Raw genomic sequence first — 11,229 nt, 5'->3', positions numbered from 1 at the left:
GATCATTTTAGAAATCTTGTATCATAACCTAAGTACTTAATAACCAGAAATGAATGCTCTTTTTCACGAGAAAACATATTAACCAAACTGTTGGAATATAGCATAAGTTACTCCATTTTGATAACCTTCAGCAAGCTTAATAGTGCTTACGTGTTAGGTTGCAATTAGCAGCTGAACACACGTAAGAACAGAGAACAAATAGACAAGTCAAAAGAACTGTCTATGCAAGCTACTATATTATCGCTTCCTGATAAGACCTTCCAATGTGAACCACAATGGCAACTTTTACTGTGAACCGTTAGCAGAATATGCCATGTATTAGATAGATACATTTTGTAAAAAACCTTGGCTGTCTCTAACCTCCTAAACTCCCTTGTTTGTAACCCTCACCCCCCTGCAAAAGCCTTCTGCCTGCAATTTGCTTTGATGTATGCTAATAAAGGAGAGCCTGGGAGGGAGAGACTCCACTTTTGCTTCTTTGGATTTCTTCTCTCTCGACTCTCATCCGAGGCAGCCTTGTGTCTGTCTTTTTCTTTACCATGAGAGTCCGTTACAACTCATGAATCAGCCCCCGGACGAGGTCAGAAACCAAGCCGGGAGACTCAGGTCCCGGTTTTTCTACACCAAACCAGGTATTAGAAAGTTATTTTTCTTCTAGGCAGGCAAATATTTAGGCAAAAAGAAGGAAGCAACCGTATTTATATTACAAGGCTGCGAATTAGTGCAAATAAAAGAGAAAAGATTACAAAAGTTATTAAATAAAAGATGAATGTGTTTAGGTGGACCAAACTATATATTTGAAAACCAGTTTAATGTTAGAAACTGAACAAGACCCCTCAGGATTTTTTGTTACATCGAGTACAAACGTCAGAAAGCCACATTTTACAGTAGAAGGCATTATCATATCACAGTTTGAATATACTTATGGTGTCTCCAGTACTTTCCCGCCTGTTGCCAAGTGCCCTATAATCATGTGATTAATATTTGCGACTTCTCTGCAGACTTTTCCAAAAGTCAATGAAGAAGCCTGCAAAGAAGGACTGGTTTCTGGGGCCTGACTGAAAAAGGTCCACTCCAAAATCCAAACTAACTTTTTTCAGCCGGCCTATTGAACCCTGGGGTACTCAGCATGCTTCTCTTTTGCTCTCAAAGAGACTGGCTGAAAAAGTCCCCCCTCAAAAGGTGTTTCTAGGGGGCGACTCCTGGAATAGGCTGGCTAAATGAACTTTGGATTCCAAGGATCTGAGCCTTCTTCAGCCTGCATTTTATCCTCTGAAGAGGAAAAGGAGAACTGTCGTGCTGCAAAGGACCATAAGCTGCAACCACCTCCAGCTGCAAAGCTCAAGAACATTCCAGAGTGTTCTGTGTTTGTTCTTTTCCAGCTGGAATAATCTGGATGCAGAAATGACCACTGAACAGCCAGTGGGAAAAGGACATCCGAAGGAGACTTACCATCGCTATTCCTACGCAAGAGATCTGCAAGTTCTTGACATCTTGAAAGGCAAATCCAAGATGCCACCTTAAGTTCGGCCCCTTTGTATCTTTAAATATAGTCCCCGCTGGAAGAGGATAATGTACATACACACAACCACAAAGACACAAAGAAAGGAGTAGAAATGGATACTAGGGGAAAGCAGGTGAAGAAAGGCTGGTATTTCTGCATCAAAATGGGACTGACTAGGTGAACCTTTTAAAGACCGAGTGCCCAAACTGCAACCCAAAACCCACTTATGTATTGTCGGGTGCCAAGTGGGTGTGGCCAATTGGATGGGCGTGGCCCATTGGGTGGGCATGGCTGCAGTGGTAATGGAAGACTGGGTGGGACTAAAAAGTTCAATCAATCAATTCCAACTTTATGAGATCTCCCCCCCCCCCCGCAAGAAATTAATTGATTGAACCTTTTTCTTTTTTGCATACGGCAGCGGAGGCCTAAAGTGAAAAGGTTTTATAAAACCCAGATGAAGGTCTAGGAGTGGGGCGATGGCGATGGCCAGAGTTGAGTTATGTTTGGAAGTAAGCGGTTCTTCTTCCCCATTTACAAACTACCAGTAATACTTGACCAGAAAAAGAAAAGTCTCCTATAACAAATGCTTAAATTTGGGGGTGGGGGCGTTTAAGAACCAACTTTGCTACTCTTTATTCTGAGTTCACTTCTTGTCTTTTAGCAGAGGACCTAAAGTGAAAACAACACTCTGATTTTCAAAGAGCTTTGGATGGTAAATAATAAATACACAGCTCCTCTACGCTCCCTTCTGCTCTAGCAAAGGAACCACCGGGAGAAACGCTTTACGCCTAGAGAGCAAGTCCCGTCTCCAGGAAGGGAGCATGGAGGGAAGGAAGCTCTGCTCCAGCCATCCTGCCGACCTCCAGGCCGAGGCTTCCGCTCATTTACAGCCNATGCTGGACCTGGTGGTGCTGGAGCAGCTGCTGGCCCTGCTGCCCGCGGAGATGGCGAGCTGGCTGAGGGAGTGCGGAGCCGAGAGCTGTTCGCAGGCGGTGGCCCTGGCCGAAGGCTTCCTCCTCAGCCAAGCCCAGCGGGAAGAGCCGGGAAAGGGGCAGGTGAGGAGGGCGGGGGGGCTTCGTCCTGGGAGCTCCAATGGTGGGGGGGAAGGATCAGAGATCTAGCCATGTCTGCAATAAGATTAAAAATATGATTCTGCAGGCTTTTCTGGAATTCCTCACCTTTGAAGAATTGATTTCTCCTTGAGGCAAATGCTTCTGTTTCCTAAATTAATTTATCCTTTTACACCTCTGTATCCTTTTTGATATTATCCACATATTTCATTATGATCAGTGTTTACTTTGTGATCTGCTGTTACCTGATAAAGGGGAAGCAACTGGATTATGTGAATGGCCTCTGATAGAGAGCCATGTTTAATATGTTGTATAATATACCACAATAGTAAGAGAAACAAACTAATTAACGCACCCTTACATTTTATGTACGGTACATAAAAACACAATTCCTATTCATCATTTAATCAGAAGTGTCTCTGAATTGGTTTGGGGAAGTACAGGTAGGGAATGAAAAGGTAAGGAATGCACTAACATGGATATGGTCCTCTGAAGGTGGATTATGAACTAGCTTGTTCTTCTGATGTAGGAGCCGTTCATAGAGGAGATTTCAGCAGAGCTCCGGGGGAGAGATCTATTCCACTCTATTCAGGAGCTGTTTTTCTGGAGGATCCAACTCTGGCCACCTTGCCAGGTAAGTGCAGGTTTCTTTTGAGAACAGTAGCGTTCCAGCTCCATTCATTCAGGAGCTGTGTTTAATACCAAAAACTGAGTCTATGTGCACTTGAACACAGTGTCCACTCACATTTGGCTTTCAAGATTGTGCTGGAAATGCAAACGAGACAATTCACAAGTAGGAACTTTGTATTAGACGTGTAATTTAATTGTAGAAAGAGTTTAATATTTCTTAATACTATTAAGAAGAGTGCCTAAAATAGTTAGAAATGAAACCCATGAATTGAAACAGTAACAGTGGAATTAAACATACCTGAGAAGCGTTTATTTTATTAGATATTTATGCCACCTATCTCCCTTGTAATGTGTTGTAAGTATACCAAGAAAAATATAGCATATGAAGGATAAGCCAGTAAGTCAACACTAAGTGGCTGTAACAATAACATTTAAAATAGGTTAGGAAATAAGTTCCTAGTCGCTATGTCCTGTTTTCTCAGGAATTTGGTCAGCGAGGCTTTTTTCTTTTTCTCTTTCTAGAGCTCTGATTCCTTTAAGGGGGTGACTGTGGACTTCACGGATGAGGAGTGGAGGCTGCTAGATTCTGGCCAGAAGGCCTTGTGCAGAGAAGTTGTGCAGGAGTTTTCTAGGAATAAGGCTGCTCTGGGTAAGGCCAGGCTGTTCAATTCTCTATAAGGCCATTATAGAAATATTCACTGTAGAATTGAGAAATGTCCTAGATACTCCATGGAAGTGAGTGAATAGATTGACTGATCAACACCAAATATTTACCTGTTCTTTGGCTGAAATCATTCTTTCTATACAGTCAGGAGACTACTAGATAAAAAATTGCAGATATCACATCCTGACTAGACAAATGGATTGTACTAAACCTGGAATGCAGATTGGCATGTTTTTGCGGGCGGGGCAGCTTCTAAAGTCTAATCAATGTTAATTTTCTTTTTTTCCATGCAGATGATGTGTCTCTGAATGAGAACGATAAGGAGGCAAGGTTAAATCTACTCGAAATAGAGAAGAACGAAATAAAAGTAGTTCTTGGCCATCAGAGGGACACCAAAAGGCTAAAGAGAAAAGAGCCAGAAAGTGGAGGGGAGAAATCATCCACTTCTCTTGGTATTCATGGCTTCCTATCCCAGCAAGATCAAAAAGAAATGAGAAAAGGAAAATATAGAAAAAAAGAAAACGTGAATTTGAATTACATAACTATGGCAGAAACCAGATTAAAAAAGCCCTGCATGCCTGTAGAGACTATGGAGAATAACTCCTTCGCTATTACTTCACCAAAAAAACTTTATGGGAAATGCAAACCACATACCTCTGTAAAAACTGAGGGGGGTTCCAGTCTGAGCAGAAAGAGGAAAGTCTGCATGCAGTGTGGAAAGAGTTTCAGTAGGAAAAGTAAACTTATATGCCATCAAAGGATCCACACTGGAGACAGACCATATAAATGCATGGAATGTGGAAAGACCTTTACCCAGAAAGTACATCTTATTCATCACAAAAGGATCCACACAGGGGAGAGACCGTATAAATGCACGGAATGTGGAAAGAGTTTCATTAGAAACAGTCATCTTATTTGTCACCAAAAGATCCACTCCTATAAATGTATGGAATGTGGAAAGAGTTTCAATAGAAACAGTAATCGTATTTGTCACCAAAAGATCCACACTGGGAAACGACCGTATAAATGCATGGAATGTGGAAAGACCTTTAACCAGAAAGGACATCTTAATCATCATGAAAGGATCCACACAGGGGAGAGACCGTATAAATGCATGGAATGTGGAAAGAGCTTTATTCAGAATGGAGATCTTAATCGTCACAAAAGGATCCACACTGGGGAGAGACCTTATAAATGCATGGAATGTGGAAAGAGCTTTACCCAGAAAGGAGATCTTAATCATCACAATATGATCCATACTGGGGACAGACCGTATAAATGCATGGAATGTGGAAAGAGCTTTACCCGGAAAGGATATCTTAATCTTCATGAGGGGATCCACACTGGGGACAGACCGTATAAATGCATGGAATGTGGAATGACCTTTACTCAGAAAGGAGATCTTAATCGTCACAAAAGGATCCACACTGGGGACAGACCATATAAATGCATGGAATGTGGAAAGAGCTTTACCCAGAAAGGATATCTTAATCTTCATGAGAGGATCCACACTGGGGACAGACCATATAAATGCATGGAATGTGGAAAGAGTTTTACCCAGAAAGGATATCTTAATCTTCATGAGAGGATCCACACTGGGGACAGACCGTATAAATGCATGGAATGTGGAAAGACATTTACCTGGAAAAGAGATCTTAACCGTCACAAAAGGATCCACACTGGGGACAGTCCGTATAAATGCATGGAATGTGGAAAGACCTTTACCTGGGAAAGAGATCTTAATCGTCACAAAAGGATCCACACGGGGGAGAGACCCTATAAATGCACGGAATGTGGAAAGACCTTTTCCCGGAAAGGAAATCTTAATCGTCACAAAAGGATCCACACTGGGGACAGACCGTATAAATGCATGGAATGTGGAAAGTGCTTTACCCGGAAAGGATATCTTAATCTTCATGAAAGCATCCATACGGGGGACAGACCGAATAAATGCGTGGAATGTGGAAAGAGTTTTATTAGCAAAAGTCATCTTACTTGCCACCAAAGGATTCACAGTGGGTAGCGACCATATAAGTAGATAGACTGGAAAAAGCTATACTGGGAAAGCTCATCTTAAATTGTCATGAAAGGATCCACACTGGGGATAGACCGCATTAATGCACAGAATGTGGAAATAGCTTTACTTGGAAAACACAATTCTCATAAAGAGCATATAAATCCATGGAGGGTAGAAAGAGCCTTTCTGAAGAGAGAGGCAATAGTGGCCACCAACGTATTGGATGGTAAATAATAAATATATTTATATTATAAATTCAACACGTAAAGGCAAAAAATATAATTCCTGTTTAAAATATATGCAAATTGCTATTCTGAGAAGTCTATTTTTTATCATATGAAATAAATATTTTTAGCTTATTCTTGATCTTTAGTTATACAAATTCTTGATAAATTGGTTACGGGCCATCAAATGAGCAAGGGTCTGCAACCTTAAACACTCAAAGAGCCACTTGGACCCGTTTCCCAGAGAAAAGAAAACACTGGGAGCTGCAAAAGCTGTCCGCGTTTGTGCAAGGGGGGGAGAGCTTGATTGAAGAGTTTAATTAAAGAGAAATAGAGGCTGCTGTGCATGAGTTCTCTCTCTCTCTCTTACCTCTCTTCTCACCTTCTCTCCTGTCTTTCCCTTTTCTCTTTCCTTCTCTGTCTCTTGCTCTTTCCTCTCCCTCTTTCTGTCTCTCTCTTCCCCCCCTTCCTCCCTCTCCCGCCCTCTTTTTTTCTCTCCTCCTCTTTCCTCTCCCCCCTCCTTACTTTTTCTCTCTCTCCCTCCCTCCTCTCCCTTTCCTCTTTCTCTCCCTCTCCTTCACTCTCTTTCCCTCTTTTTCTTTCCTCTCCCTTTCGTTTTCCTCCCCCTCCCCTTTTCTCCCTCCCCTTTTTCTTTCTCTTTCCTCTCCCTCTGTCTTTCTTCCCCCTCTCCCTTTCTCCCTTTCTCTCCTCTCTCCTTCACTCTTTTTCACTCTCTCCCTTTCCTCCTCTCCCTTTCTCCCTTTTTCTCTCTCCATCAGTCTTTCCTGTCTCTTCTTTCTCCCTCTTTCCCTTTCCTCTTTCCCTCTCGCTTGCTCTTTCCCTCTTTCTGTCTCTTCCCCTCTCCCCTTCCCTCCTTTCTTTTTCTCTTTCCTCTCCCTCCCTCCTTCTCTTTCCTTTCTTTCTCCCTTTTTTTCACCCCCTCCTGTCCCTCCTTTCTCTCCCTCTCCTTCATTCACTCCCTCTCCCTTTTTCTTTCTTCCTTTCCTCCCCCTCTCCCTTTCTTTTTCTCCCTCTTTCTCTCGTCTTTTTCTATCTCCTCTCCCCCTTTTTTCTCTCCCTCGTTTTTCTCCCTTTTTTCTTTCCTCTTTCCCTTTCTCCTCTCCCTCCCTTTTTCTCTCTTCCTCTCCCTTTCTTTTCTTTCCCTCTTTTTCCTCTTCCTTTCTCCCTTTCCTCCGCTCCCTTTCTCTTGTTCTCTCTCTCTCCCTCTTTCCTCTGTTTCACCTGCCTCTTTCTCTCTTTCCTCTCCCTCTCTTGATCTCTTTCCTCTCCCTCTTTTTCTCTCTCTGACACTGTCCCTCTTTTTTCCCTCTCCCTTTCTCTCTCTCCCTTTCCCTCTTTCTCTTCCTTTTTCTCTCCCTTTCTTCCCCCTCTACCTATCTTTCCCTCTTTTCTCTCTCTTTTTCTCCCTCTTTCTCTCCCTTTCCCCTCTCCCCTTTCCCTCTCTTTCCTCCCCTCTCCCTTTCTCCCTCTCCACTTTTTTCTCTTTCCCTCTTTTTCTTTCCTCTCCCCTCTCCCTTTCTCCCCTCTCCCTTTCTCTTTCTCCCTCTTTTTCTCTCCCTCTTTTTCTCCTCTTTCCTCTCCCTTTCCCTTTCTCTCTTGCACTTTCCATCTCTCTCCCTTTCTCTTTCCTCCCCCTCTCCTTTTCTTTCTCTCTCCCTCTCTTTCCTCTCCCTTTCTTTCCTCTTTCCTCTCCCTGTCTCGCCTCTCCCTTTTTCTCTCCCTCTCTTTCATCTCCCTCTTTCTCTTTCCTCTCCCTTTCTCTCTCTCGATCTTTCCTCTCCCTTTCCTCCCCCTCTCGCTCTTTTCTATCTCCTCTTTCTCCCTTTTCTCTCTCTCCCTTTTTCCCTCCCTTTTTCTCTTTCTCCCTTTCTCTCCCTCTCTCTACCTATCTTTCTCACCCTCTCTCTTTTTTCTCTCCCTATTCTTCTCTTTTTCTTTCTCCCTCTCTTTCTCTCCCCCCCTCTCCCTCTTTCTGATCTTCTGCTCTGTCAAGCTGGCTTCAGGCTGTTCTCCAACAAGCTGACACACACTATTGGGCTGGCTCTCTCCTGCCCTTCCTGCTTCCTACAGAGACACAGCAAAGGCAGGAGCCCTGCCCAATAAGCTTGTCAGCTCGTCGGAACAGCATGAGGCCACTCTTTTTTACACACACACAAGAGAGAAAGAGAGAAGGGAAGCAGGGAAGCGCAAGTGCCTCTCTCTGTCTCTGTAAATGGCAAGGGAGGCTGGGAGCCACAGGAGAAGGCTCAAAGAGCCACGTGTGGATCCGGAGCCGTGGGTTGCTGACACGTGGCCTAGAAAGCAAGTCCCGTCTCCAGGAAGGGAGTATAGAGGAAAGGAAGCTCTCTGCTCCAGTCATCCTGCCAACCTCCAGGGCGAGGCAGAGGGTGAGGCTTCCCCTCGTTTACAGCCCCGGATCCAACCTGCCTTCCCCTCCCGTCGCTCTCCCCAATTTCCATCCTGCGTCAGTCTCTGCATCTGACGGAGGCGGCTGCATTCACGAAGCTCTCGTTTTGCAAGGAAATGTGTCGGTTGGAAAAGGTACTACTAGGCGCCTTCCAACGTTCAGCCCCCGATCCGTTCATCCTGCGCTGGACCCAGAGATCCATAGACCAAGGAGAGCACCTTTGATCACAAGAAAGGAACACATAGAATGCAGACTACGGTATACATTATATTTTGAATAGAATTTATTATCTTCAGTTAACATAAATACGCAGAGAAATTCAAGCATGGGATGAGAACAAGGTACTATTTGCGCTGAGCAGAGCTTATGTACGTTTGAAGAGAAAAATCACAACTGCAATCTGGATATGTAAAATAAAATGACAACATCCATATCAAACAGAATGTGCCACTAAATTGGGCAATACCCAAAGTTCACAAAATATATCCTGAGGGAAAATATTAGGGGGGGGGGGAGAGAGAGAAACTTTGTATGGCAACTTAGTACACCCAGGAAGCAAGGAATATGGAGTGTTTGTCAAATTGGAAGAACCAAGAGAAAAAACACAATATTCTGCCCAAGGACAGGGACAATTGATCAGCAGGATAACCTTTCTACTACACAAAATAAGAAGAGAAAGAATGAAAATAATTTTGAAATTTTAAAAAAGAGATATTAATGGCCAATGGGGCTATAACACTAATAAACAAGATATAACATTTAAAGCAGGGCTTTAAACATGGCAATATTCGACTACCACCAGTCACCTAGCTAGGTATGAAAAACCTGACCAAAAAAAAGGGGAAAAGTGATACAGTACTGGTGCTCCTCGACTTACAACAGTTCGTTTAGTGACCATTCAAAGTCACAACGGCACAGAAAAAAGTGATTTCTGACCAATTTTTACACTTATGACCGTTGCAGCATTCCCAAGGCCACGTGATTTACATTTGGATGCTTGGCAACTGATTCATATTTATGATGGTCCTGTGGTCATGTGATCCCGTTTTGCAACCTTCTGACAATCAAAGTCAATGGGGAAACCAGATTCGCTTAAGAACTGTGTTACTAATTTAACAATTTCAGTGATTCCCCTAACACAGGGGTGTCAAACTCAATTTCACTGAGGGCCGCATCAGCATTGCGGTTGCCCTGGGGGGTGGGGGGGGCGGCCTACTGGCTGGGTGTGGATGGAGTGGGTGTAGCCTACTGGGTGGGCATGGCCAGCTCTACATCGTTTGCGTCAAGGGGGCCTGTGGGGGCCTGGGCAGGAGTGGGACAGATCTGAGGGTCTCTGGCAGAAGGAGGTGGGACCGGGGCAAGTGCCAAGGCATGGTCCACTGGAGGAGCCTCACTGTTCCTCTCAGGCCATGGGGGGGGGACTGGATGGTGGTGCGGGCTGCCCGGAGCCCTGGGCAGCAGAGGTCAAATGCCCAGCCTAGCCCTCAAGCACCTGCGGCACCAAGCCCAGCCCCACTTGCCCAAGGGGGCGCCCAGCTGCACTTACCTCCTCCTCAAGGCTGCTGCTGCTGTACTTACTCTCCTTAGCCAGGTTGCTCATGATGGGTATAAAGGCAAAGTCAGAAGGAGGCCCACTCCCTCTCCATGGGAGTAGAGACGGCTTTATATCCAAAGCTTCCTCAGAAATAGGATGGGAGATCCCCAGGATAGGCCAGGAGGAGGGGGCAAGGGGATGGTGAAAGGGCAGCAGGGCAGGACTAAAGCAAGAGTTCCCTCAGACCTTCCCTCCTTCCTAAGTACAGAGTGGTGGGAAAATATTTGAGACGAGGGAGAAAAACAGGCAAGAAACGCAGCTGGGGAGGTGTCACCCTTCGTGAGGAATGAAGAAATGCACCATCACCTGGAAGTAGCCAGCACATGGCCCTCACCTACTTCACATACCTGGCTTGGTGGGCTCTGGGAGAGGGGATGCCATGAGCAGCATGAGAGTCAACATTACCTGCGCAATGCTGCCCAGCCCCCAGCCAGCCTGGTCTCGGCAGGAAGCGGGGCGCTCTCCTCACAGCGCCGAGAGAGATTGAGCACATCAGCTTTGCACCTTGCTGCCAGCTGAAACTGGGCAGGCTGGGGGCTAGGCACCATTGCACTTCTCATCAGATTCGCGCCACCCGGCTCAGCTCTTGGCGCTGTGAGGAGAGTGCCCCGCTGCCTGCCAAAACCGGGCAGGCTGGGAGCTGGGTGGCCTCGCGCTTGTTTTTGGATTCGCGCTGCCCAGCTCAGCCTCTTGGCGCTGTGAGGAGAGCTCCCCACTGCCTGCCGAAACCCCTTCCCCGGAGCTGTTGTGGCTCCGTCTTGTGAGCCCCTCTTATCGGAGGAAGAAGGCTCCGAACATGAAGGAGAGGAGATGGCCAGGCCTCCCTCTCCAGGACCCTCCTCTTTGGCAATGCCTCAGGTGTCTCCCGACGGAGAAGAGATTGACCAGGAGCCGGGTGTTTCTGAGATTGGCCAGGAGCCAGGTGTGTCGGATAATGAGGAAGAAAAGTTGTGGCTGGATCCACGCCAGCGTAGGAGCGACAAGCGTGCGCAGCAGAAAAAGAGACGTGCCAGAGATTAAGCTGAGTCACTGGACCACACCCCACAGGCTATAAAAGGGTGGTGGTGGCCATTTGGACCTCTGTGACGGACAAAAGCT

At 45.6% G+C, this 11,229-nt stretch overlaps 1 pseudogene; it reads left to right on the top strand.

The window, feature by feature from the left end:
• The window catches only part of LOC107297938, a 58,222-nt pseudogene that overhangs the window by 2,856 nt on the left and 44,137 nt on the right, over positions 1 to 11,229 (top strand).

The sequence above is a fragment of the Protobothrops mucrosquamatus genome, unplaced genomic scaffold (genome assembly GCF_001527695.2).
Source record: "Protobothrops mucrosquamatus isolate PMUCROS unplaced genomic scaffold, P.Mucros_1.0 scaffold3603, whole genome shotgun sequence".
Lineage (NCBI taxonomy): Eukaryota > Metazoa > Chordata > Lepidosauria > Squamata > Viperidae > Protobothrops > Protobothrops mucrosquamatus.
This window is presented reverse-complemented; position numbering and strand designations above follow the sequence as displayed.